General features: G+C 48.2%; 1 protein-coding gene and 1 long non-coding RNA gene across 3 annotated transcripts in view; one reads left to right on the top strand and one right to left on the bottom strand.

Annotated features, from left to right (window-relative positions):
• Positions 1–6,136: 6,136 nt before the first annotated feature.
• LOC128070567 (uncharacterized) lies at positions 6,137–11,042 on the bottom strand. Its single transcript, XR_008201617.1, has 3 exons — positions 10,963–11,042; positions 9,851–9,964; positions 6,137–6,216 (listed from the first exon to the last, which is right to left on the bottom strand). It is a non-coding gene; the product is annotated as an uncharacterized LOC128070567 (long non-coding RNA).
• A 275-nt stretch (positions 11,043–11,317) lies between these two features.
• Positions 11,318–26,418, top strand: part of BCORL1 (BCL6 corepressor like 1) — a 59,511-nt gene continuing 44,410 nt past the window's right edge. Inside the window, exons 1-2 of one of the 2 annotated variants that reach the window (XM_052663103.1) lie at positions 11,318–11,355; positions 12,641–12,720. The gene's annotated coding sequence lies outside the window, so the exon portion shown is untranslated. Of the gene's footprint in view, positions 11,356–12,640; positions 12,721–15,956; positions 16,019–26,418 lie in introns of those variants that run through there. The other variant, XM_052663104.1, reaches the window with a different exon arrangement.

The raw sequence follows: 26,418 nt of genomic DNA, 5'->3' as shown, positions 1-26,418 counted from the left end.
GCACCCAGCCAAGGCCACTGGCACTACAGGTCATCACTCTTTGATGCTTCACAAGACCCTCTCCCAGGCTCTTGCAAAGCGTCAGGACCATTCTGAACATCAATCAAAAAACAAATGGGGTCATGGATGGGGAAGCACTTTGTGACCTGCGAAGCCCTCTACAAATGTAAGGGATTATTGCATTACATCTCATAAAGAGCATTCTGACACTTCGAGGGTTGTAGTTATTTGGATTTTGGCAAACAGGTGTTTACCACATTATAAAATGTGTGTGTGTGTGTTGGAAGAGGGGGTGTCTGCACAAGTGCATGTTCAGTGATAAGACCCACAGATAGAAACCTACTTGGCCAAGTAATACGAAGAGTCATTTAGACTGTGTAGAGCCATATTGGTGAGTTCACAAGAATTCCCTGGCCTTCTGTCTTTCTCAATATACTTCTATATAGGTGCTCTCATCAGATTCTCCGCATAACACTATGGCACTGTTAAATCCCTCCGACTTGAGTTCAGCAGAATAAAGCACACAGTGAGCTCCAAGGAATCTACTTTTGAGACTTGCAGGCTCTGAGAACTTTGCCTGGGAGAAATTTTCAGGCAGAGAAAAACAGTCTGTGTACGTCCTGGCAGGGTGTGTGAGACCCATGCCAACTTCCCTCCATTCTCTGACCCCAAAGAGCGGCTCTACAATGCCTCCATAATGACCTCCAGACCAAGAAGAAGGCTCTCTTTCAGTCAGTCATTCAATCAACAAACAGTTTTTGAGTGCTTTCCCATCAGTGCCAGGCCTTCTGCTAGACCCTGGGGCAACAAAAATGAAGAAGCCTTCATTGCTCACCATTCACCTCTTGCCTTGCAAGCAACATGTTTTGTAGCATCTTTACCCCTTCCGGCTCTCCTTGCTGTTCATTTTATTCTGCAGAGAGAAGCCAGGGCTAATGGCTTTGAATCCAGCCCTGGTTGTTGGGTCTCTGATTGGGCAACAAGGGGCTCCTCTGGAGAGGGCAGTGCTCAGAACATCAAATGGGCTCTCAGACACGTGGCCCAGGAATCACAAACCTCCAGAGGAGATGCAAGCCTGATTCTTTTTTTTTTTTTGTCCACAGCCTTGAAGAGTCAGGAGAAAAATCATGCGATTAGCATTGTGTTGGAACAGCATTATCACCTCAGGTTTTGTCAGAGCAGACACTCTGGGTCTGGAAGGTCTCTCTGGGAAGTCCAGCTTAGGCTGTCACCTTTTGGTGGGGGCAGTTTTTTTTAAATTAATTTATTTTAATTGGAGGCTAATTACTTTACAATATTGTAGTGGTTTTGCCATACATTGTCATGAATCAGCCATGGGTGTACATGTGTTCCCCATCCTGAACCCCTCTCCCACCTCCCTTCCCATCCCATCCCTCAGGGTCATCCCAGTGCACCAGCCCTGAGTACCCTGTCTCATGCATCAAACCTGGACTGGCGATCTGTTTCACATATGATAATATACATGTATCAATGCTATTCTCCCAAATCAACCCACCCTTGCCTTCTCCCACAAAGCCCAAAAGTTTGTTCTTTACATCTGTGTCTCTTTTGCTGTCTCGCATATAGGGTCATCATTACCATCTTTCTAAATTCTATATATATGGGTTAATATACTGTATTGGTATTTTTCTTTCTGACTTACTTCGCTCTGTATAACAGGCTCCAGTTTCATCCACTTCATTAGAACTGATTCAAATGCATTCTTTTTAATAGCTGAGTAATACTCCATTGTGTATATGTACCACAGCTTTCTTATCCATTCATCTGCCGATGGACATCTAGGTTGTTTCCACGTCCTGGCTATTGTAAACAGTGCTGTGATGAACACTGGGGTACATGTGTCTCTTTCAATTCTGGTTTCTTTGTGTGTATGCCCAGCAGTGGGATTTCTGGGTCATATGGCAGTTCTATTTCCAGTTTTTTAGGGAAACTCCGCACTGTTCTCCATAGTGGCTGTACTAGTTTGCATTCGGTGGGGGCAGTTAAAGGGCTGTCTTATTGGTCCCCAGTACATAGCCATGTGCACCCTTGGTGGGGAAACTCTAGTTAGTTAACTAGAACATAGAAGCAGAATGATTTTCTGGATTTTGGAATTTGCCAATTTAAACATTTTATTTATTTATTTATTTTTGGCTGTGCTGGGTCTTCATTGCTGCAAGGGTGTTTCTTTCGTTGCGGCGAGCAGGGGTCACTCTCTAGCTGTGGTGTGCGGGCTTCTCGTTGCAGTGGCTTCTCTTGCTGTGGAGCACAGGCTCTAGGCTTCAGTAGTTGCAGCACGTGGGCTCAGTAGTGGCGGCTCCCAGGCTCTACTAGAGCACAGGCTCAGTAGTTGCGGTGCACGGGCTTAGCTACTCCATGGCATGTGGGATCTTCCCAGACCAGGATCGAACCCATGTCACTGGCATTGGCAGGTGAATTCTTTACCACTGAGCCACTAGGGAAACCCGGAATTTGCCAATTTAGTAAAAGTTAATTTTCAACTCCTTTCTTATTTAGCTTCTTGGTGTGGAAAACCTTTCTGACATGTATGAGCCCACTTCCTAGATTGTCAGTAGAGTTTAATAGGCAACTCAGTAGAATCTCTCCATTGACTGGGTGTCTTACAGGGATTTGCAATCAGTGAATCCCAAACTGGGGTCCCTGAACCCATAAGAGCCTGAGAGAGAATCAATGAATTACGCTGGTATTTCATAAGGTCTAGTGAAACATACCAGCAGGTGGTTGCAGAGGTTAACTACAAAGGAGAGTGTTTTTGGCTTTGGCCAGAATTAAATGACCTTGGTGAGACTAGCTTGGGCTGATCTGAAGTTCTGGCCCAATTTTATATGTATCTGATCGATTATTCAATGAAAAATTATTACTTAAAATATATCCCATTTAAGTCCGTAATTTCATAATATTTTTTATTTTATTTATTTATTTGACTGAGCTGGGTGGGTCTTAGTTGCGGCATGCAGGATATTTAGTTGCAGCATGAGGACTCTTAGTTGTGGCATGTAGGATCTAGTTCCCTGACCAGAACTCAAACTCAGGCTCCCTGCATTGGGAGCATGCAGTCTTCGCCACTGGACCACCAGGAGATAAATATTTTGAATACAGAGGGTTAAGAATACAGACTCTGAAACCAGACTGCCTGGATTCAGATCCCAACTTCAAAACTTAGTAGCTGGGAGTAGATAAACAAATTGTGGTGCATCCATACTACGGAATATTATTCAGTCATGAAAAGGAATGAGGATACATGTTTCAGTGCAGAGGAACCTCAATAACATGATACTGAAATGAAAGAAGACAGAAACAAAAAGCCACATATTACATGGTTTCACTTAAATGAAATATTCTGAATAGGGAAATCTGTTGAAACAGAAAGCAGATGGGAAGTAGCCAGAGTCTAGGGGCAGGTCAAAAGAGGAGCAATTGTTTAACAGGTACGGAGTTTCATTTTGGGGTGATGAAAATGTTTTGGAACTAGGCAGAGGAGGTAGTTGCACAATACTGTGACTGTACTAAATGCCAGGCAATTGCATACTTTATTATTTTTCAGTGTTGAATTTATTGTTAATGCCAACATTGACAAATATTTTCTAGATTTTTAATTTTTTAATATGGAATGTTTTTATAGAACATTCATTTATTCTTTTTTTTACTGAAGTATAGGTAATTTACAGTATTTTGATAGTTTCAAGTGTACACCAAGTATATTGGTTATGCACACACATATATACATATTCTTTTAAAGATTCTTTTCCATTATCGATTTTTACAAGATATTAAGTAGTTTCCTGTGCTGTACAGTAGGTCCTTGCTGTTTACCTATTTTACATATAGTAGTGTGTATATGTTAATCCCTAATTACTAATTTATTCCCCCCTCCGCACTGCATTGCACACATTAGTTAATTTAGGGACTTCCCAGGTGGTCCAGTGGTTAAGACTCTGGGCATCCACTGCAGAGGGAGTATGTTCAATCCCGGTTTGGGGAATTAAGATCCCGCATGCCATGCGGTGTGGCCAAAAAGTAAAATAAAATAAAGTTGTTAGTTTATGTTACGTAAATTTGACCTCCATTTAAAAAACTTACTAGGACTTCACCAGTGGTCCAGTGGTTAAGATTCTGCCTTCCAATGCAGAGGTCATGGGTTTGATCCCTGGTCAAGGAACTGAGGTATCACATGGCATGGGGGGTGGTCAAAAAGAAAGTTACTAACTGGGCAACTTTGAGCAAGTCACTGAGCCTTTATGCACTTCAATTTTTTCATCTGTAAAAGGAGAAAATGATAATATTTACCTTAAGAAGTTATACTGAGGAGAACACGTGTACACCCGTGGAGGATTCATGTTGATGTATGGCAAAACCAATACAATATTGTAAAGTAATTAGCCTCCAATTAAATAAATTTATATTAAAAAATTAAAAAGCAAACTAAAAAAATAAAAAAATAAGTTATACTGAGTTACTATTTGTAAAATCCTTGCAACAATGTATAGCACACACTAATTTACATGTGTTTAAAACGGGGCCTGTGAGGGGAAAATTCATAAAACCTTTGGCAGTGAAAATCTGGGGGGCCCCTGGGTGAAAACGCAAAGAGTCGGACACGACTGAGCAACTGGACTGACTGACTGAACTGACTGACTGGGTGAAAATGAAAATGGAAAGAGTGCTCAATGTCTTTCAAGGGGTCATCTAGGAATCCTCTGGTTCCAACTTCCCGGTAGCAACTATTGGAAATTCAGAGTATGAGGCTCCACCTCAGAGCTATCCAATTAGAGCCCAGGTGGGTGGGTGCCTTGGAATCTGAATTTTGACAGCACTGCCCACAAGACTTGTGTATATTAAATTTGAGAAATTTTGGTGTTGGTATTTTTAAATATATATATTTATTTATTTGGTGGCACTGGGTCTTAGTTGTGAAATGCGGGATTTTTTTTTTTTAGTTGTGGCACCTGTGATCTTTTATTTATTTATTTTTTAGAGACATATTTAGGAACTGTATTTGGCATTTCTTTTTAAAATTTATTTAATTGGAGGATAATTACAATATTGTGATGGCTTCTGCCATACATCAACATGAATGGGCCATAGGCATACATGTGACCCCTCCCTCCTGAAACCCCTCCTACCTCCCTCCCCACTCTAGGTTGTCATGGAGCACCCACTTTGGGTTCCTCTAGTTATACAGCAAACTCCCACTGGCTATTTATTTTACACATGGTATTATGTACATGTTTCAATGCTATTCTCTCAAATCATCCCACCCTTTCCTTCTCGTCCTGTGTCCAAAAGGCTGTTCTTTATGTCAGCCTTTTAGATGCAGCATGTGAAATCATAGTTGTGGCACATGGGATCTAGTTCCCTGACCAGAGATCGAACCCAAGCCTGCTGCATTGGGAGCATGGAGTCTTAGCCACTGGACCACCAGGACCACCGGAGGAGTCCCCGTATGAGCATTTAAACTGAGTATGTACTGAAGAGAGAACACTGGCTTCCTAGCTTTAAAAAAAAAAAAAATCTAAATCCCAGGTCTCAACTTGTCTTTTTTATCTTGTGACTGCCTTCCCAAAATGGACAATTCTTCCTCTGGAGCCCCTTGAAGTTTAATGAGCAAGAACAGACACACAAGAATACATATAAACACACAGTCCCGAAATAAACATGGTATCTTTACCAAGTTATCTATAGTAACAAAACCATGTGCTTACCCTAGTTTGTTAATGTCGGAAGTGCTATGCTGGGCTGTGCAGAGGACATAGTAACACATGGCCCTTGCCCTCCAGATATTTGCAAATTCTAAGAGAGAAGATGGCTACTGAAAAGGTTGGGATATCCTGGGGGTGGATGATTTGAGAAGTGTGGTGTTCTGGGGGGTAGGTTGGAGGGGGTGGGAAATGATAGAGTGTGGGTGAGACTTGAAGGGTCCCATGCCCCCACTGAACACCTACGGTCAAACAATCCCAAAGTATTCCTGGAGTGCTGCCTCCTTGAGTGCTGCTGGGCATTGTGAGGGATGCACCTTCTATGCCTATGACAAGGTGCCTGCCCTCAGATGGAGAGGTAGAACTAAGGCACAGAACACAGGAAAAAACTAACTGCAAAGCAGGGCTTACCTATGGGGTCAAGAGTTCAAAGGCAAAAGCATTCAGAGAAAGCTTCATGGAAACGGGGCTTGAAGGATTTGGCCAGGTGAAGGGTGTCCTGGAGGCACACAGACAGGGGTGAGAATAGCATGTGTAGCTTCAGTAGGGCACATCAATCTTGGGTCAGCATCCCCAAGCCAACAGAGAATCGCCACTACAACCAGAGGAATGCACTGCTCCAGGAACTGGAATCGGGAGTTCCCACCGAATGTGGGCCACTGGGCTGAGAACTCTTCCTGCGCCTCTTTGGAGGAAGAGGTAATAGTTTGACTGACTGAAAAGTCTAGCTAAATTGTATTCCATTCTCCTCTTCAAAAATACACCTCTCTTTTTCTCTGTGTTCAGGTTGTGGCTTTTATTTCCAGGCTTGAATTCAGCAGGTGCTCCCAAGTTCTGAACTCTTTCAAAACTCCTCACGTTAAACACAAAAACCAGAAAACTATTACGGGATGTCTACTGGACGTCAGGCACTTTACGAAGTACTTAACATACAAGAACTCATTTGACCCTCGGAACATTTTCAGGAGATATTTATTAGGTCCCATTTTATACATGAGGAAACTGAGGCTCAGAAAGAAGTGGAGTGTCCAAAGTAATATCACTAGGAAGTGGCAGAGCCAGGATTCAAACCACATCTGTCTAACTTCAGAGACTGTATGAAACCACTAGATGGGAAGAGAAAGACTAAAAAGGACCAAGATTTAAAACTGAGTCTTTAATTTTTTTTTTCCTTTCTTTGGCTGAACGGCATGCAGGATCTTAGTTCCTAGACCAGGGATCGGACCCATGCCCCCATAGTGGAAGCTTGTAACTCTACCAGTGGACCACCAGAGAATTCTGCTAAAACTGAGTCTTTAATAACTGGCTAGAAAGAAAACTAACTCTGGGCCTCAGTTTCTCCACTATAAAATCAAGAGGTTGGATTAGATCATCCATTCATTCATTCACTTAACAAACACTTGTTGAGGGCCAACTCCATGCAAGGGTGGACAACGTTGGTAAGGGAGGACGGAGGCTGTGATACACAAATGAGAAATACTGGGTTCCTTCATCCAAGGAAGGGAAAATCTGGTTGGAAAGATAGATAGGCAGAGCATAGAAGGCTAAGTAAAGGGACCAATTCAGTACTGTGGGGTCAGGGAGTGGGGGATAAGAGGTGGCAGGAAAGAGCAAGCTTGAGTAATGGTTGAGTGCCATTTCAACAAGCTGAGAAGGGCATAGATAAAGCTGAGGGAACAGTCAAGGAAGCGCTCATCTTGTCCAAGGAATGCCAAGAGGGCCAGTTTGGTGAGAACAGAAGCCCTGTGAGGGACACGGAAGGAAAGAAGGCTGGAATCAAATCGGGGTGGGCCCTGAAAGTTAGGTGAAGACCCATGGACTTGATTTTGTTGGCAGCCTGCAGTCACAGCCAGTTTTTCAGGAGGTCAGTTGATTTCTTAGAGTTCCTTCTACCTCTAACACTGTCTGTTTGATTAAGAACCTTGTTAAGTGCCTAGGAGTCTTCAGGAAGGGAGGAGGCTTGACCTGGAGAGGGCTCTGGGGTGATTTTAGCCCCCTTCCTCATTTCCCCCCCTGCAGCTATAAAATCCAGAAAGGTTGTTAGTTGTTTACAGAGTTAAGTTTAACCAGACACACTGTCTCCCCATCTAGACCCGGGGCTCTGAGAGGGCAGAGACCAGGCCTTCCTCAGCTGCAGTGAGCTGCTGGAACGCATCTCCAGCAGCATCCTGCGGCAATAAGGTGCATTTGAAATTTATACGAATACTGGCAATGAATTGCCCTCTGTGGCCCTACCTAGGAGATAAAGTGAAACACTGGAGAGCACATAGTGTGTGTAACTCACAGTCAGTCTAGTACCAGCCCCATTCTTTCCCCATATTTGCAAGTCTCTTTCTGAACCCTAATCTCCTCTGGTCTACCTTCAAGTAGGGTGACTTAGCATAAGTCCTGTGACAGGCTTGAGACCCTGGATTCCAAACCTGACTTCACCTTCAACTGACTTCACCTTCAACTGCAGGGACTGAAGAGATGACCAGAAGCTGCAAATCTGCTTCATTCTGACACTCTGAAGATCTAAACCACTGGGATTTTATTGTTGTTGTTGTCAGAGGACTGGGCTGTTTTACCAGAGAGACAAGGCCTGTGATTGCAGAACAAAGCAGAGAATTGAAGCAATTATCCTATGAATTTAGCCAGAGGTTTGGTTTGGGGCCTAAATTACCCTGGGACACCACCCCCCAATGCCTTGTTTTGTCTGGTCAGTTCACGAAGACAGGGCTCAGGCCAGTGTCACCCCTAAATCTCTGTGCCACATCTAAGGGGGCTGGTGGTGCCAACGATAATAATAATAACTCTTGTATGAGCCTAGTAGTTGACAGTGTACAAAATTCTTTCCCATCCATTATTTCATTTGATGCTCAGGTGTGTCCCTGTGAGGGAGGTATGACAGGTGCATTGATTTCTATATTTTAGAGCATGGGGAAGACCCAAAACACATTACCTGGCACAAGGCTGGGACTGCTTAAATGCTAGGGCTTTCCTGAGGTCCCACTGCTAGCTATCAACAAGACAGAACTGGGATGGGATTCTTAGAACTCTCCAAACAATCCTCTTTCCATTACAACAAGCTGCCTCTCTGAGTCCAGCTGTTATTGATGGGAGAAACAACTAGAAAAACAAATCTGCCTGAAAGGGAATATTTTTTACATGAAATGGAGGCCCCATACCATATTAAAAGGAGCTCCATATGTGGAAACAGGATTACTGAGGTTGAATCCTGGTTCGGGAACTCACTAGCCATGTGACCTTCAGCTAGCCATTCATAGCTGCTCCTGGCCTCAGTTTCCTCAATTACAAAATTAAGAGCTGTAGTGAGAAACAAATGAAATAACACAACTTAAAGGGCTTTGTAAACACTCCGATGTTGTACAAAGGTAAGGTATTATGATGATGATATTGTGGTTCTAGCCTCAAATAAAATAATCATTTAAATCTACATTCTTTACAAGGTTTCCCACAGCTCTCCCTACCCTGCTCCTTGGTTTCCCATCATCTCCTGTAGGGCAGGAAGTGTGGCCCTCAACAGGAAAGGGCTCAGAAAAGCTAGAGCTTCAGCCAGGAAATAACCATCTTGCCCCAACCTTCATTTCGCCAGATAAATGATGCAGCCAAATGGTGAGACACAAACGAGCAGGAATGGAGATGTCCAAAATCCATCTCAGCCTCAAACCAAGGAGCAAAGTAGCCCTACGGGCCTTAAGAGACGTGGAGATGCAGTAATTACCAGGTTAATTAAAATCACTGAAGACGGCCAATGTGAATCAAAGCAGAATTGGTGGGGTCTGCGCTATCAGGCCTGATAGAGGCAATTTCCCCCCTTTAAGAATGCATTCTGAGTTCATATATTAATTAGCTTAAACAAATCATTTCCAAATCTTCACTTTCCCTTGGTGCAACTAAGGCCAAGCACTTTTTAATGTATGTGCATGGGGTGCATGGCAGGATGGGAGCGGTCAAGTAAAACAGCTAGTGAAGAGGCTCCCCAAGCAAAGTAAAATGGCAAGCAGTCTGTCCTCACTGCTGGCAATAGATTTTGAGGTTGGTGAGGACAAGCAAGAGGGGTCACAGAACGCCAGGCCTCAAAAGCAAAACCACTGCAGCCTTCATGGCTTGCCTTCCTCCATAGTACTCACGCGCATCCTTCAAACCAGGTGAGGCAGACATACCAGGCAAGTCACAACTGCCATCTCTAAAGTCCTTCCAAAGGAGAGAAGACACCCCATAGCTTAGGGATGGAACCTCTGGGCCTAGGACAAAGGCAGGGGTGGGGGGGCAGGGAGAAGGAGGAGGAAGACATTAATCCTGCTGGGCTTCCTTTTAGTCCAAATCACCCTCTGGCTTCCTTAGTATAGATAAATATATAATAAATAATATCAATATATCTGCACATAAAGATTTTTTTCCAATTCCTGCTATTCATTTCACATTCCGTTGACAATAATGCCCTGAACCCTCCAGGAACTGCTGGGCACCTCCCCTAATACCCTCTAGGTTGAGGCCATGCCTTTGAAGTCCCCACCAGGGACTCAGGGCTGGAACTGCTAAGAAACACCCAAAGACTGAAAGCAAGAAGGCCGGCAGCTTGAGATCCATCGCAAGCTGCTCTCCTCAGAGTTAATGTAAAGTCATCAGAGTTCCAGTGTGGACCGCAGGCTTCTCAGTCCTTCAGTCCCAGGGATAGCCTGGGATGTAAACACGTAGGAGGATTTATTCCTTTAGCTAGGAAAGGAGTCGTTAGGGTAAAGGGTAAGGGTCAAGGGGTTCAGTTTGGTGTCTGAGGAGCCCAGAGAAAGCGGGCAGAAGCTGAATCCTCTTCGACCCAGGTTTTTGGCCCGAGTCGTGCAGGCTTCCCCCTTTACAGACCTTTCGCCCCCTCCTCCTTCCTCCCTCGGGCCTCTCACTCTCGCTCTCGCCCCCCCCCAACATGTCTCCACGCCCAGGCCGGGGGCTGCCCTTTGAGGTCTGCCTAGGGAGGTTTGCAGCCGGGGCGGCTGCCACGAAGGGTGGGACGCCCCGGAGACGCGAAGCGAGGCAGCGAGCCCCGGCATTTTCCCTTCCCCAGCACCTGTCCCACTTCGGCGCCGGGGCTGGGGCTGCACCCGCGGGCGGCCTCGGTGCCCAAGCGTCGGAGCCACGCACCGAGGTCGCCCGGGTTAGGGAAGTGGGGGACCGGGGGAGGGGCGGGGCGTCCGGCCGGGGCGCCCCCCACCCCGCGCACGCAAGACCCTAACCACCACCCGCTTACACAGAGGCTAAACCGAGAGAGAGAGTCACACAGAAAGCTCGAGCGAAAACGCTTGCTCTCCGACCCCGAGCGGCGTTGCTCGCCCCCCCCTCCTTCCTGGAGCCAAGGGCTGGCCGGGGAAGGTGGCTCCGTTCTTCCCCCGTGGCCAGTGCGGGGTCTGCGGCTGCCTGGCGAGGTTCCGGCTTCCCCGGGGCTGGCAGGGGGAGCCCCGAGAACTGCAGGCCCGCCCCCCCTTCCTCCTCCTCCTTCCCCTCCTCCCCCACGTGTCCTCCCAGAGCCCAGCGGCCTGATCCCAGCACCCCCCGCCACCTCCCTCCTCCTCGCGCTTCGCCCGCTTCCCCGGCAGCGTGGAGAAGAGCAAAGTTGCGACAGCCGGCGAGGGGCTCTACCCAGGTGAAGGGGGCGCCGTGGGAGGGGGGGGACGGCGCGGCCCTGCGGCGGGGGCGGAGGGGAGATAAAGAAACTTGCTTTCCGCCGCCCCCACCCCGCGCGGGTTCGGATCTTGCGTGGACCCAGCCCTCGTGGCGAGACGCGGCAACGCCGCCGGGACCGAGGCCGGCACCGGGACCGGGACCTGGACCGCGCGCCCGAGTCGGCTCGGCGGGCGCAGGCAGCGGGCCAGGCCGGCACCCAGGCAAGGGCGGGGTGGGTGGCCGTACACCGGACCGAACCGGGGACTCCAGTGGCCTGGGCGCGGGCCGAACCCGGACCGGGCCGAGTTGGGTGGCGAAGTAGGACGTGGATTCGGGGGCGGGGCGCGGCGGGAGGGGGAAACCAGGCCCGGCCGGACTGGCCTGGGCGTGGGGGCGGGGGGCGAGTTCGGGGCACTTGCTGGGCTCGGGACCGAGCGGTAGGGCGGGGCGGTGCTAGGGGCTGGGCCCGACTCGCAGGGAGAGGGCGAGGGGAGGGGGACTGGGGGTGGAGTAGGGGCGTGGAGTTGGAAGCGGGGTCTGGCCTCGGCCGGGGGCGAAGGTAGATCGGCGGGGCCGCCAGCAAAGGGAGGGAGGCCCGTGGTAGCGCGGCGGCGGCGGCGAAGGCCAGCTTCCGCGGAGTTTGTGCCCGGGCTTCCCGGGCTCCGGCCGCCTCACGCGCACAAATGGGGCTAGGGGATTGACTGGTAAGCAACTACGAGTGTTAGACGGTGTTCGGCGGCGATTCCGGGAAAAGCGCGGAGAGACACTGTCTGCAATTATGCCGCACCCCCCCCCAACCTCTTTAGCATCTGGATTCTGCTCTCAGGGGGCCGCGGACCCTCCCCGCCACAACCTTTTTACTCTCCAGCACTCCCACCGCCTCCCCCGCCTTACTCGGCCATCTGACTCTTCTAGGGGTGTGTGTTTGGGGGTGGACGACGGCGGGGGGTGGGTATACTTTTCCTCTCGCGGCGGCAGCCTAGTTCCTATCTTTATTCCTACATGTAGCGTCACTTCGAGTCGCATGGACATTGGGGTTTAGCTAATTTACCCCAACTAACGCCCCCCTCCCCAAGCGATTTGATGGCTTTTAAGGAAGAGGACGAATCTCTGGATTTCCACGCGTGGGATGAGGTTTGAGGATTGGGATTCACCCCTAGCTCACTTCCACTACCAATCCCTCTTTCCTTGTGAGCCATTTCCATGGGCATCCGAACTCGAGGGGAGGAACGGCAGTATTAATGTGCTTCTCTGTCTCTACACAGGGTCGGCGTGGCCAAGGACGGCTGGTCTCGGAGGAAAAGTAGCCACCAGTCCAACTCGGGTCGCCCCCACTATTACTTAGGTGAGGGGGGGCAACGCTAAAGAAGGGGATACTGATGGGTAAGGGCCCAGTATAAGGGAGGGGGCTGGGTAGTCGCCCCCGAGGGACTCCCTTTCTTGGCGGGGACGGAGACGCGAGCCCCGGCTTCAAGGGAGGGGTTCCGGGGAGGGAGATGAGGGGTGGCGACGAGGGGGGGCGGGAAGAAGGGGGGAGTCACGCCCTGCCAGCAAGGGGAGCCTCCCTCAGGCCCCTGGGAGAAGGGGACTGAATGCGTCTGCTCCGTGCTGCTGGGCAGGGGAGATCGGGGGTCTCCGGATTTGCACATTGGATCCAGCACCGGTGGCCTGAGAAAGTCAGGTCGGGGCATAAGGTGGAGAGCGTTGGAAGAAAGAGAGAAACCCCTGACCGTGGTGCACTGATCTTTTCCCTTCTCAACCTCCCCCTTGGTGGAGCGTACGGTGGGGGGGGCGTGGGGCTCCTGCAGCCCCTCGAATTAAGCACCTTCGCCTCTCCTGGGAGTCTAGCTTTTTGCCCGGCTTGCTGCAGCTACCGCTGCCTCCCTCTCCTGAATCCGCTCGGTCCTCGCAGCGATCCCCTCCTCCTCCCCTCCCCTCCCAGTGTCACCGGGGCTGCTTGGCTCTGCCCCCTTCGCCGCCGCTTGCTCCCTGCTTTCGTCCCTCCCTCTCTTGCTTGCTCCCTCCCTTCGCCTCCTCCTCCCTATTCCTCCCCCCGGGCTGGCGGCATTCTGGGAGTTGTAGTCCCGCAGAGTGAGGGCCGGCGCCACCCGCGAACCCGACCGGACTCCACTTCCCGTCGAGCCCTGCGACCGGCACCCACTCCACCAGGCTTCGCTCGCACACACAGACACACACACACACCGCTCTCCCCCTCACTCTTTCGCTCGCCGCGGCTGCTGCCAGTGTGTGGCTCTGTCTCTCCTCCGCTTTGCTGAGCCCTCCCTTCTTCCTCTCAGTTCCTAGAGTCCGACCGCCGCCGCCGCCGCCGAGAGAGAGGAGAAGGAGGTCGGTGGCAATAAGGGGCGGAGGGGGCATCAGATCGGGGCAGTATTAGGCGGGTGGTGGCTCTGAAGGGGTTAGAGGGAGTCCGGGTGGCGGCCTGAGCCTTCCCGCGGAGCCGAGTCGGGAACAGGTGCGTCTTTTTTTTCTCTCCCCCAACCCTTCCACCCCTTTTGACTCCCCAGCTTTCTCATATCCCCCACCCGCTCTTTTCTACCTCACGCTTTTCCCCAACCCTGTCCCTTCTTCGCCCCGCGGCCGCTCTACTTGCCCCCCGGGGGCGCCGTCCTCTTCGTGTCCCCGGACGTAGCGCTCCCTGGAGCTCAATCTACCCTCGCCCCTCCCTTTGGGACAGCTCCCCTCCACTTCCCACCTTCGTACCCCATCCGTGCCCTACCCTACCCCCTCCTCACCCCTTCTTCCCTTAGCCAGGTGAGACTTGTTCGCCACGATCCGAGAGTCTTCTTCCCGGCTGGGCGGGGGTCTCCATGGAAACGGGGGGTCGGGTTGATCCTGGGGGGGAAACCGTTGGAATTACCCCACTCCTCTGAAAGGGAGGTGGAGGCATCGGTCTTGTTAACTACCTGGCCCCAACCCCCTGCTCCGAGGATCCGACGATCCGAAGGGAGGCTGACCAGCAGGGCAGGGCGAGAAAGGGCTTTTTTTTTTTTTTTTTTTTTGAGGGGGGGGCTGTCCGTGATGAAGTCCTGAAGAGACCAGGAGAAAATACCCTCCAACCTCAGAGGGGAGGTGCGACGGGTGCTCTGAAGGGCTGCTTTCTCCCTGGTGTCGGGGTGCAGAAACCGTAGGGTAAGGGGTACCCCTAGGTGGCGGCGGGGCCTGGGTTCGGGAGTGGGAGTGCTGTGATGGGGGCAGGGGCAATTATCTGAGTCCCTGGAAAAAAGGCGGGGGATGACTTCGGAGCGCCCTGGCTCCGCTGCCCTCGCTCTAGGGGCGGGGGCCGCCGGGCCAGGCGCGGCGGGGAGGGGGCTTAAATTGAAGGAGGATGAGATGGGGGTAATTCATACTAGCCCCGGCAAGCCAGGGGGGAGATCCCGGCGTGCAAGCTCTCCACCCGCTTCGCGCCAGGCCTGAAGGCGAGGGGTCTGAGAGCAAAGCCGAGGGCTGCAAGGAGGGAGGCTCCGGTTACGGGGCCGGGTTTCGGGATCAGGGGCAATCCCTCAGCCCTTGGGGAAGGAGGGAGAGGGATGGCCACGAACCCCAGGGCTCCCCCACCCCGGGTCCTGAGGGGCGTGAGGAACGGACAGCAGGCCCGGCTGAGCTGGATTCGAACGGATCGCGGCTGGGGAGTGCGGGGGGGCTTAGTGGTGGGCTTCGGGGGGAGCAGTCCCGCGGCGGGGCGGGCGGGCGGGGCGTGGGGCTCCGGCGGGCGGCGGGGCGGGGCCGGGGCGGCGCTGCTGCCGCCGCCGCCGCTGCCGCCGCCGCTGCTGCTCCTGCTGGGGCCGCCGCCGCCGTTGCCGCCGCCGCCACCGCTTCTGGGCGGGGAACGGAGGCCAAAGGGAGTCCCGTGCCGGGGCAGAGGGCGCCGGCGGCGCGCGGTGGGGAGGGGGCCGGCCTGGGGGCGGGGGCAGGCGGGGGGTGGAGTCCCCGACGGGGGGCGGTACGAGCCCGGACGAAGACGACGGAGAGCCCCGGGGGCCGGGTGCATGGAGGACGAGGTGCTGGGAGAAGGAAGCGGGGGGTGGGTCCCGCGACGGGCCTCGTGGGCTTGGCTCGTCGAGGTTCTGCTTCGGGACAGAGCCCTGCGGGGGTGCCCAGGGGCCCGGAAAGGGACCGGGAGGTGAACTGGACGATGGAGGGGGCCCTGCTCGCCGGGGTCCCGCCGAGAGGAAGGCTGGGCCAGAGGGACGTCCGGGGCAAGGCTGGGAGGAGCCGGCCGCACCTCAGCTGGGGATTTCGAGTTATGGAGGTGGGGGAGATCGTTGTAGGGAAAGACTTGGTCAAGGGAAAGGCACGAGGCAAGCAGACTGCAAACCCCGGAGGCCGGTGTAGGGGGTGGGGGCTTCTGTACCACCCTCCCACCCACCCGCGGTGGAAGCACTGTTTTTGTTTTATTGTTTTGAAAATTTTAGACGTTGTCTGAATGAAGCTGTTGATGCGGTGATACTTACTCATTCTTGGTGTCTCCTGGAGTAGACAGTAAGGACAAGTGTATCTTGGTGAGGACGAGGCTAGTCCAGGAGTCTAACCCAATTTAGGGGCTCTTTATGCTAGCGTGGGAAGGGAGCCTGGTAACTTCTGCGACAGCCGAATGAATTCTCTCCAGGCGGTTGGGCACAGAGGTGGAGTACAATTGCAAAAATGTTTGGTGACACTTCTTGGGTGCATTGGTAGGTTTGTGCTAGCCTGGTTAGCCCGTGGGTCTTTCAGCTTAGAAGGCTATTTCTCACAGTCACTCCGCTGAAACGTATTTCAGGGGAAATGAATGCAGGATGCGTTTGGGGTTGGGAGTGGATTAGGTTGATGATAAAATTACAGCATTGGAAGGGACTTTAAAGGCCACTTAATTTTCTGTTTACCTGTCCTGTCCTTGAATGTTGGGAGAGGGGAAGCTTTATTTTGGGAGACACGGTAGGCAGCACAATGGAGCAGAGTTTAGGGGTACTTAAATTGGATGGTGATGTCACCATGTAGTACTGAAGAGGACAGTTATGTAGGAAAGAAATTTGGAGGATTCCATTGGGGATTAAATGGGGGTAACCTAATCCTAAAAATCATCCAGGGACTCCAAATAGAAGCAAAATGTAGAGTGAGGAACCTGTTAAATATTGATGGAGCAGCAAAGTTAGTAGGAAAGACTGGGGGAGCTAGGAGAAGCAGGAGGCTTGGTTATGGAAGTTAAGAGAATCTGAAGGCTGATGGAGTTGAGGAGGGACATGGCCCTCTTGACTGAGCTGTGTGGACATTGCTAGGCAGACTCATCTTTTGACACGGCAAGTGAGACAGCTGCCCTGGGGGTGGATGTAAGGAACAAGAGGCACAGGCCATGGGGCACAGAGCCTTACTCACATTGGCATCATTAATAAGAGGGCTGACCCTATCGCTAGATTTGCAGCAAAGGTAGGTAGGTTTTTTTATGTTCTGGCCCTGAGAAGTCGCTGATGGAGGAAGTGGGGTGGACTCTGATGTCTGGGTTAAGGAGGGCTCATTCTTTAGGTCACAAGGAGGAGATGGCAGATTGTCAGGCTAGGGCAGAGGAAAGCTGAGTCCCTATCAAGCCCCGCAGTTGGAATCTGGATTGGGCAGAGTGGAAGGCAGTTCCACAGGAAATGGTGGCTGTACCAAGGGCACTTGTAGATTTGGCTGTATTGATTTACCAGGAGAGGATAGGGAGGGAAGGAGGATGCCTTTCTTTCTCAGGAGTGTAAACTTTCTTGGGAAGCAAAAGGGGTTCCTCCAGACATCTCTTTGCCTTATTCGTGCTATAGTTCACTACATGGGAGTTGGGGGGAAGATTCTCAACATGATGAATCTGGATTATGGGTTTTAGAGAGCGTATTCTTTTAGAGGAACAGAATTATAGGAGGAAAGGATTTGAATATTAGAAAGAGGGAAGGCAAAAAGAGAAGTCAGAAGTGGGTTGGATAGGCAGTGAAGAGGGAAGAGATGTGGTTATCACTGGTCCCATTTTAGGGCCAACTAGGAAAAAGTGGAACCTTAAAATCTCCAGGATAATGTTTCCAAAGTAAAGTTTGAAGACCCTTTAAGACTCTTAACTTTCATGCTAGAATAAGTAAGATTTGGGCGAGAGAGAAGGATATTGTTGTCATTCAGTTGCTAAGTCATGTCTGACTCTTTGAGACCCCATGAGAGAAGGATGATCTTGAGTAAAAGTAGGGCTAGGGAGAAAAACTGATATATGGGAAGAAACAGAAATATATTTACACATAAGGAAATAGGAAGTTTAGAGATACTATACAGACTGAAAAATGCAGAATAGAGAAAGAGGGTGGGATAATGAGCCAGAGGAGGAAGGTGTTTATTCAGATATCGTCTGGAGTTGATGTGAGGAACATAAAAACTTGCTTTGATGGCCGCTGCCCTGGGAGGGCCCAGGAAGCAGAGGTTAGCTGGGATCCAGGGCTAACAAGTCTGGGCATTAATTATAAAATCTCAACTAAGGTAAGTATACAGAATGGGGGTAGGAATTCACCATTGTTAGTAGAATGGCCTTGAAAGAAGGAGAAAGAGGGAATACACCAGTTTTTCCAGTCTGCAAGTGGGCGGAATCCTAGATATAGGGAGGTGAATGATGGAAATTCCAGAATGAAACAGGATGAAGCACAGTGGCCTGAGAGCCTTGGGCCAGAATGGGAGGGCGGGGTGGGAGCAGGGAGAAGAGGTGTTAATTTGGGGTTGGACAGCTGGAGTGGTTCATTGCTTCTAGGCTGAGCTAAGTTTGAGATGGGCTAGAACGGCCTCAGATGGTAGAGAGCTGTTTTCCAACATCAACCAGCATTCCGGGATTGAGAGAAGAGAAGTTCATGGTTGAGTTTGGTGGGAAAGTGAACACTAGAGTGGAATGGAAAGAGTGCTGAGGAAAGTGGAAATTGTCGGGGTAAAATAGACAGTGAAAGGGAGAGGCCACTGATGACTACATTAAGGGCAGAAGGAAGACCCTACACCTTTGAGTTTTCAAAAGGAAAAGAAATTTCTTTTTAAAATATTTGTTTATTTGGCTGTGCCAGATTTTAGCTGGGGTTTTAACTGTGCCATGTGGGATTTTTAGTTGCAGAATAGGAACTCTTAGTTGCAGCATCTTGTTACCTTACCAGGCATTGAACCTGGCCCCCCTGCATTCGGAGGGCAGAGTCTTAGCCACTGGACTACCAGGGAAGTCCAAGAGAGGAAATTTCTTAATGCTGATGTTCTAGTTGGATGTGAGTCTCTGCTTGCCAGAAGGTTTAGCGTCTGACTGGCCAAAGAGGGAGGTAATAAGAAGTAATCTACCTTTCGGCCAGTAGGATGCTGCTGCTGCTAAGTCGCTTCAGTCATGTCCGACTCTGTGCGACCCCGTAGATGGCAGCCCACCAGGCTCCCCCGTCCCTGGGATTCTCCAGGCAAGAACACTGGAGTGGGTTGCCATTTCCTTCTCCAATGCATGAAAGGGAAAATGAAAGTGAAGTCGCTCAGTCGTGTCTGACTCTTGTCAACCCCATGGACTGCAGCCTACCAGGCTCCTCCATCCATGGGATTTTCCAGGCAAGAGTACTGGAGTGGGGCGCCATTGCAGTAGGATGCTATACAGTATTTTATGTAATCTCACATACAAACTAGGCTTTATTAATGCCAGTTTTTGAATGGTCATCCTTAAAATAACGTAGAACCTGTTCTCTTTCTAAATCATACGCTTTCCTACTGTTCATAACTTAAAAGCACTCTTTTATGATGAAAACTTTCTTTGGTGAACTGAAGTTGAATTCTGGTCAAGAGTAAAATTTAACTTTGTTTCTATCCCCATAATTCAAATATGCTGTTCTGGTTCCCTCTTTCTTTTTTTTTTAAAAAAAGCAGAAGCCACCCTTTCCCCATAAAACTTTAAAAAGTGGATCATTGTTTAAAAAGTGGCTGCAGGCTGCGTGTCAAGGTCATATTCTCCCTGGTCAATGAATTGTGATGAATTTGAAGAGAGATGGTTTATTGTTTGTAAAATAGGATAATTTTCAGCTTATTCGTAAGAGTGTGCGTCAGGATACATCTTCATTTGGATTTTAAGAAGACTTTAGGCTAAGTATCCGTAAAAAATCGAGAGTACTGAGGGGCAGGCAAAGCTTTGTGTTTCAGGCTTCTTTGACTGTCTGCTAAGAAACAAAAATTGGTTACCTCATTGCTAACGTATGCCTAGAAATCTTAGTGTTAGTGCCATTTAAGGGTACAGTTAAGTTTTGTTATAATGCTGGTGTCCAGGGACAAGGAAAACAAGCAGGTTTTCATTTTTCCAAGTTCTCTCGAGAAGTGTTCTACGCACGACCCTGAACCCAGCATGAGTGGACGCACCCTACACCTGACCTGAGAGGTGACTAGGTATCTTACCATGACGGAGGTTTACTCAGCAGGGCTTGGTGGCACGACACACCAGTTAGTGTGGTTCGGTGGTTCTCAGACGTTAGCCTTCACCTGAAGGCCTTTGGAGACATACCGCCTTACGTTAGAGTCCTCATTCTTCTCTTTCCTAGTTGTGTGGAACTTTCTTGAGCCTCAGTTTTCTCATCTATAAAATGGAGATGATGATCCCAGTCTCAGGGCTGTGAGGATTACACAAGATGATGTGTCTCTAGTGCCTGGTCCATAGCAAGTGCCCAATAATGGCATTTGGTATTACAGTATAATCTAGTAGTATAATCTCATATTATAGTGTAACTAGTTTTTCTTATTCAATTGTGTCCTATAACATTACCTTTTTTATTATGCTATGGTAAATGTGGTGGCAGAAAGAAAACTGTCATTAGCTCCTGAGTGCTCCTCTTATATCTTGATGCTCTGTGCTCTTTCTCCATATTCCTGTTGTATTAGGACATATTTAGCATTTACGACGTGGTAGGAAGAAATAGCTTGGCTCATTACTGCATTGTTGCATCCACCTTTGAGGTGGAAGTGGCAGCTTCTTTAACAGCTGTGCTGTAACATGGCTCAGTGTTTCAGGGCAGGAACTGAAGGGTGTATATCCAGTTGAAACTTCAGGGCACATTTTGGGCCATGGTTTAAAAATGACCCAAAAGTAGTTTACCAGGATGACATTTTAAAAATCCATTGCTTTCTGAAAAGGGCTGCCGTGTTTAATTATGACTCGTTGGGCTTTCCAGCTGTCTCTGACATCTGGAATTTCTACAAGAGCTGATAGATAGAGCCTGGGTCTGGGATGGCTCTATGACAAGGATGTTCATCAGCGATTGAATGGGAGAGATTAGCGTCTCAAATAGCTCAGGTATCCCCAAACCAAAGTTCTGGGCAGGGAAAATGATGGGCTATAAACTATAGTCCCTCTCTGCAGCCAAAGTGGACTTTGATGCCAACAATCAACTATGCCGATATAGGGAGAGTGTGATATCAGGACAATTTAAAATAGTAGATCAGTGAACAAATGAATGATTTCTGTTTGACTTTGGAAATGAATTATTGTTCTCTGCCTGTCCCCCTCCCCAGCAGATTTACCTTCCTGTTTATATTCTGCTTAGGCAAATATTAAAATGAGTTGTTCCCCGAGCACACATGTACTATAAGTGGCAGAAGGCAGTCCATAAGTTGGCTGGGTTTAAAAATTAGCTGTGGCTAAGCCGCCCTCAGATGATTGGAAGTTGACTTTATTATTTTGCTCCAGTCCAATTTTATTTTATTTCTGTGATTTCTTTATCATGAAAGTAAGGAGAAGAAAGAAGAGAAAGTTTATGAGAGAAGCACAGGAAGTAAAAGGAATTCATAGGCCCAATGCTTTTTACATGGGGTTGTTCTTGGTTTCTGTATGGGGTAGTGGGTAGTGGGGATTTCCATTTTTACCCATAGTTTAGCAAGTATTTAATTATCAAGTGCATTTTGCATGCCTTGTATCGTGCTAGGCACTATTGGGAGGAGCTATTAAAAGAGGTAGAAAATCTTCCTAGCCTTGAAAACTCTACAGATAGATAGCAGATTGAGCCAATATTGAGAGTTTGAAATTCTGTGAGCTAAATGTGTGTATGTATGTGTATACTTTTGGATGAGTAATGTCTATAAAATGAGTTAAGCCCATAGTCTGGGGTGAGAGAATAGGGGAAAAAAAAGTAGGCTGACATGGCCTCTCCAAATATTTGTGTAAGAGGTCCAGGAGACTTTTTTTTTTTTTTGTAAGAAAGGCCAAAGCTTGGTGAGGAGGAAACCTTTAAGTGAAAAATTCCATATCTTGAATGCTGTATACTGAAATGAAGAACCTGAGAGCCACTGTCACAGTTTATTGCAGGGAGGACCCAAAAGCATCACAAAAGGGATTGAAGTCTCAGGTTACATTGATTCAACTTTGGAGTGTGAAAAACACCTGCAATATTCACATGGTCCTGCTGAAGACCAAATTGAGGAAAACCAGCTCTTATTTTTTTTTTTTTTTTGATCTAGTGAAACGAGAGGTGCTCAAAGGATGACCCTAGTTACTTAGGGTGACATTTTAAGGTGGTTTGCATTTGGAAAAGGATTGATTAATTTCCTGATATTTAGGTTTTTTGGATATCTGTGACATCTAGAAGTTGTATAAATCTTGTTCCTAGAGCCTAGGTCCAGTTTAAAGCTATGATGAGTTGAGGAATTTTCTTTAAATGGAGTAAAATAATGTCCTTACAGTAGGAAATAAAAGTGAGTACTATTTGAATAACAGGAAAAAAAAATATCTTGGCAGTGAGTGGAAAACTAAAATGATCTGGTGGTATGAAAATGTATGTGAGAGATTAAAACATTTTACTTTTGCCTACTTCACTGCTGGAATTGATTACCTTTGGTCCATTCAAGTGCTTTTGTGTTATTCTCAACTTTTGCAGATGACATTGTAACTGGACAAGAGTAAGATGTCTCAGATAATTGAGAAGTAGGCGCTGAAAATGCCCTCCAAGCTTGTTCCCCCACAGTTGAGGCTTTGGGTAGTAGAGTATGTCGTCCCTTGGTATCTGTAGGTGAGTGGTTCCAGGAACCTCCTCGGATGTCAAAATGGATATCAGATCCCGCAATTCTCAAGTCGCTGATGCGAAATGGCAGAGTAGAAAGAAATTTCCACAGCCACACAAGTTTCGCATCCCTGGATTCAACCAGCTGTGAATGTCAAAGGAGATCAAGATCCAGACCTCAAGCCCTGGTCAATCCTTCGAGATCAATGTCTAGCTTCCCAAGGTGACTACTTTGGAAGTAATGACATTTGAGTGAGTAAGCTCTTATGCATTTAGTAGTTAACATTCCTTTGTATCCAAGTCTCATAAATGTTTATAAGGTGAAGTTTTCAAATATAGAGGTACGTATGGAGTCTATGACGGTGTCTCTGCTAGAGCTGTCTGCAGGCAATGCCTCAGCTTTCTCGGTAAACACAGGAATGAATGTATCTGAGAACAGGATGCCATGTCCCTTATAGGACTGATGCCTTGGAGTAGAATCGGTGGAACTTTTTGGATAGAAAAAAAACAAAAACCTCAGGGTAACTAGGAAATGCGAGAATACAAGATGGGGATGAATAGGGGAAAGGACCCCTTTCTCATTTCAATTGCCCAGCAGATTATTTTCAGTTGATTTCATCTGTGTGTATGTTTGTGTGTGGTGGTATATGGTGGTAGAGGAACCTGTTTTGCATGAAGGAAAGCAAAGTGATTGGGGCATGTTTACCAGACCCTTTGAGTTCCAAGGAGTGGTATTTGGTTAATGGTAGGGAAAGATGAGGGGATATAGATTTTGAGGGAAAAGCTAGAGGAGAATATTAGAATATCCTTATATGGAGAATCATTAAATTAGAAGAATGTAAGTTGGAAGAACTTCCTCATTGGGGTTGAGGTTTCAGATATTAAGTGGGGGAAATAGGAATGTTAGTCCTACACATGAAAGAAGGCAGAGGGCCAAGGAGGGTAAGACCCATGGTAGGGGTTCCATATCTAAAGCCTGGTGAAGTTATCCTTGTTGGATGTGTGTAAACTTTCCTATTGAAAACAATGATTTTGAGACATTTTGACATCTCTCTAAAGGCACTTCAGTGACTGGGTGAAGTCATGGCCTTTTTGTGTTCCCTGGGATCTCAATGCCAGTGAGCTCTTGGGTCTCCTTGGGGTGGGGGTAGGGGGCGGGTATCTTAGATGTCGCTTTTCCCAAAGTGCAGAGTGGGGTGGCCTTGCCTTTGCTTCAGTGAAATCACAATGTGAATACCTCTCTCTCTCTCTTACGGGAACTTTCCCCAAAGTTCTGAATTTCTACTGGAGCAGTAGGTCCCAAAGTTGGTTTTCTTTACTTATTAGTCATCACTGACCCAACCCTTCTTCTTTAACTGTCTACTGGCCACGCCTATCCTCTTGAGGACAGATTCAGGGCCAGGCTTCAAGATGAATATTTTCCGGCTCTTTCATTTTTTTTAAGGTTGTAATTCCTTCCAGGTCACAAGGCAGTGTGAACCAAGAGTCCTGGGGGAGTACTACCAGATTTCGTTTAACTGAGGCCCTCTTAATCTCGAGTTTCTAATTTGCTGTCTTGATGGTAGAGTCCAAGCAGGAGTAAGTGGGCAGGTTTCCTGCTATGTGTAAGGTCCCTGGTTGTGTCACATGCGTTGCCAGCAGCAGTTGTTCTTCATGGAAGGGGTCTTTGACCACAGAAGGAGCCACATGATTCTGGGGAACTTGTCCACTAGCCTCACAAACAACCTGTCTGGTCATTTTCAACGGTGGAAATGAAAAGTTTTTAACAATGTCTACTTCGTTTTTAAAAATGTCAGACAGATGCTCTGTTACCTCCTGTCATGTCCTCCTCTTCCTCCTATGCAGGGTGACCATGCTTTTGCTTGTAGTCGTTGTGAAATCTCCTTGTTTTGGCATCTCCCTTTCAAAACCGAACCAAAAAAGTCTACCCAATCTATAGGATCTTGGAGATTTTAGCGCTGCCTGTCCCCTATTGCCAACTCCCCCAGCCCTAATTTGGGCTACAATTTGATGTTCTTCCCCTTTTGAGAAGCTATTCTCTCTAAACTTTTCTGATATGTCTGTCTTCAGGGCTTCCCCACAGTGTTTCAGTTTGGCCCACGATGGTGAAATATTTCAGGTTCCCCTATTTCATTTTTTCCTTTTTGGTTGTTACTTGCCATGGGCTTCTCTTTTATGACATTTATACCTGCACTTGTCTTCGAGGGTTTTGTTTTTCTTTCTTGCTTTTGGAGTTTTTTGGGGAAAGCGTTCTACCTCATTTCGGTTTTTCTTCTACTCCCTGCTCACCCTAAGCTTAGCTGCTGTTCTCACCATGTTAAGGCCATTGCTCTCCCATTATCCATTTTCTCTTTGATTTCCCCTGTTTCATAGCGTGGTGATCCTGACTGGCTACCTGCTTTCTGCTGCCCGCTTGTTGGATTCAGTCCCTCGGATTTTGGTCAGTCCTTCTATTTATGTGTACGTGTGCCTGCTAAATCTAGACGGTTTTCTTTATTTTTTCAGCACTGCTTAGCACTTCAGGTTGGTGGAGCATGTGTTCTTTGTTCTCACCACAAGTTGGATGTGCCTTTTGAGTCTCCCCCTCCCAAAGTGGGGATGGCTTGCCGTGGTCCTGCTGCATTTGATTCTGTGGCCCTGCAGCTGTTCATTTCTTAACAATTACATGGTTGTGACATCTGGGAAAATCCTTTGAGGTATTTTGTATCCTTGTGCCTGTGCTTCCTGGGTCACTTGAGATTACCAGGTTTCTTCCAAGTTCCTTTCAGGAACTTCGCCTTTCACCTTTGATGTGATGGTTGCCATCAGAGAGGGAGTGAGAGACCGATGGAGAATTGTACACCACACATGAGTGCAGGCACTATGAGTGAAAGCAAGCTGGGCCCCAAGTGTGTACACCAGTGGAGCCTGCCAAGAGTGACATGTCTAAGATTTTCCCTCTGTGCTCACCTCTCCTGAGAAGTGTGTACCGTTGAGTGGTTATTAACTTGATGGGACTTAGAACAGAACCCTCAGTCTCCTGGTTCAGAATCTCGAGGGCTGGGACCTATGAATCTGTCTTTTGAACCAGCACCTTGGTGATTCTGATGTGAAAAATATTGGTGTGCGTGGTCCATCTTGACTCTTCCTGTCCTGTGTGGGCATTGACACCATCAGTACCTCTTTAGAAGTTACCTTTGCTTACTCTCCTGCCTTCTTGTGTAGACCATGTAGCTTGATGCTCTTTTGACTGTGCTTTCCACCCTTCCCCTTCCCTCCCCACCCCTGCAAAGGCTACTATTAATTAGCAGCACAGGACTTCACACAGGAAGGGGCGCTGCTCTGACAAAATCATAATAGAGGAGTGGGAGGCTGAGATTTAAGCTGATGCTCTATCTTCAGGATCTTGTGCAAGTAGAGGTCTCTAGGATCAGGTTTGCCCTCTTAAGTAGTCATAAAATATATATTTTATGCTCATTATTTTGGTTTTTACTTGTTTTCTTATTGTTATTTGGGAACTTGGGGCTGTCTACAAACTCCCGTATCTAGGTAATGATATTCTATACCTTGTTCTGTTTCCAAATGCTAGGATTCTCTCCTTTGATTTCTGTCCCAAGTCCTACAGACTACTAATCCCCTCTAAACAGAAGAAAAATTAACCTAAGGGTGAAAAAGCCGTGGTGACTGACATATCCACTGCCTACAAAATTCAGGTAGCCACTAAAACGTGCGTTAAAATTCGTGTTAAAAATTTGTCCTATGACAAGAATGGCCCGTTCCATTGCCTGAGTCTTCTAATGCCTCACAGAGAGAACAGATGAAAAAAGATGATCAGCCAACAGACTGAGCTGTTATTCCTTAAAGTAGGATATTCCAAGATACTCTAAGAAACAGTCAAAACTTGATTAACCAGGATGTTTAGGGAGTGGGATCCTAGTGAACTGAGATGTCTTACCCCCTTGCTGAAATCTCTCTAAAGTTATGTGTGAATCCATGTAACTGTTTTAGAAATGTTAAAGATAATTTTCATGGAAAGGTAAAATCATGAGTCTCTTACAGATTTAAGAATGAGCACATGT

This window comes from Budorcas taxicolor, chromosome X (genome assembly GCF_023091745.1).
Source record: "Budorcas taxicolor isolate Tak-1 chromosome X, Takin1.1, whole genome shotgun sequence".
NCBI classification, from domain to species: domain Eukaryota; kingdom Metazoa; phylum Chordata; class Mammalia; order Artiodactyla; family Bovidae; genus Budorcas; species Budorcas taxicolor.
The sequence above is the reverse complement of the archived record's forward strand: the minus strand, read 5'-3'. Positions and strand labels throughout refer to the sequence as shown.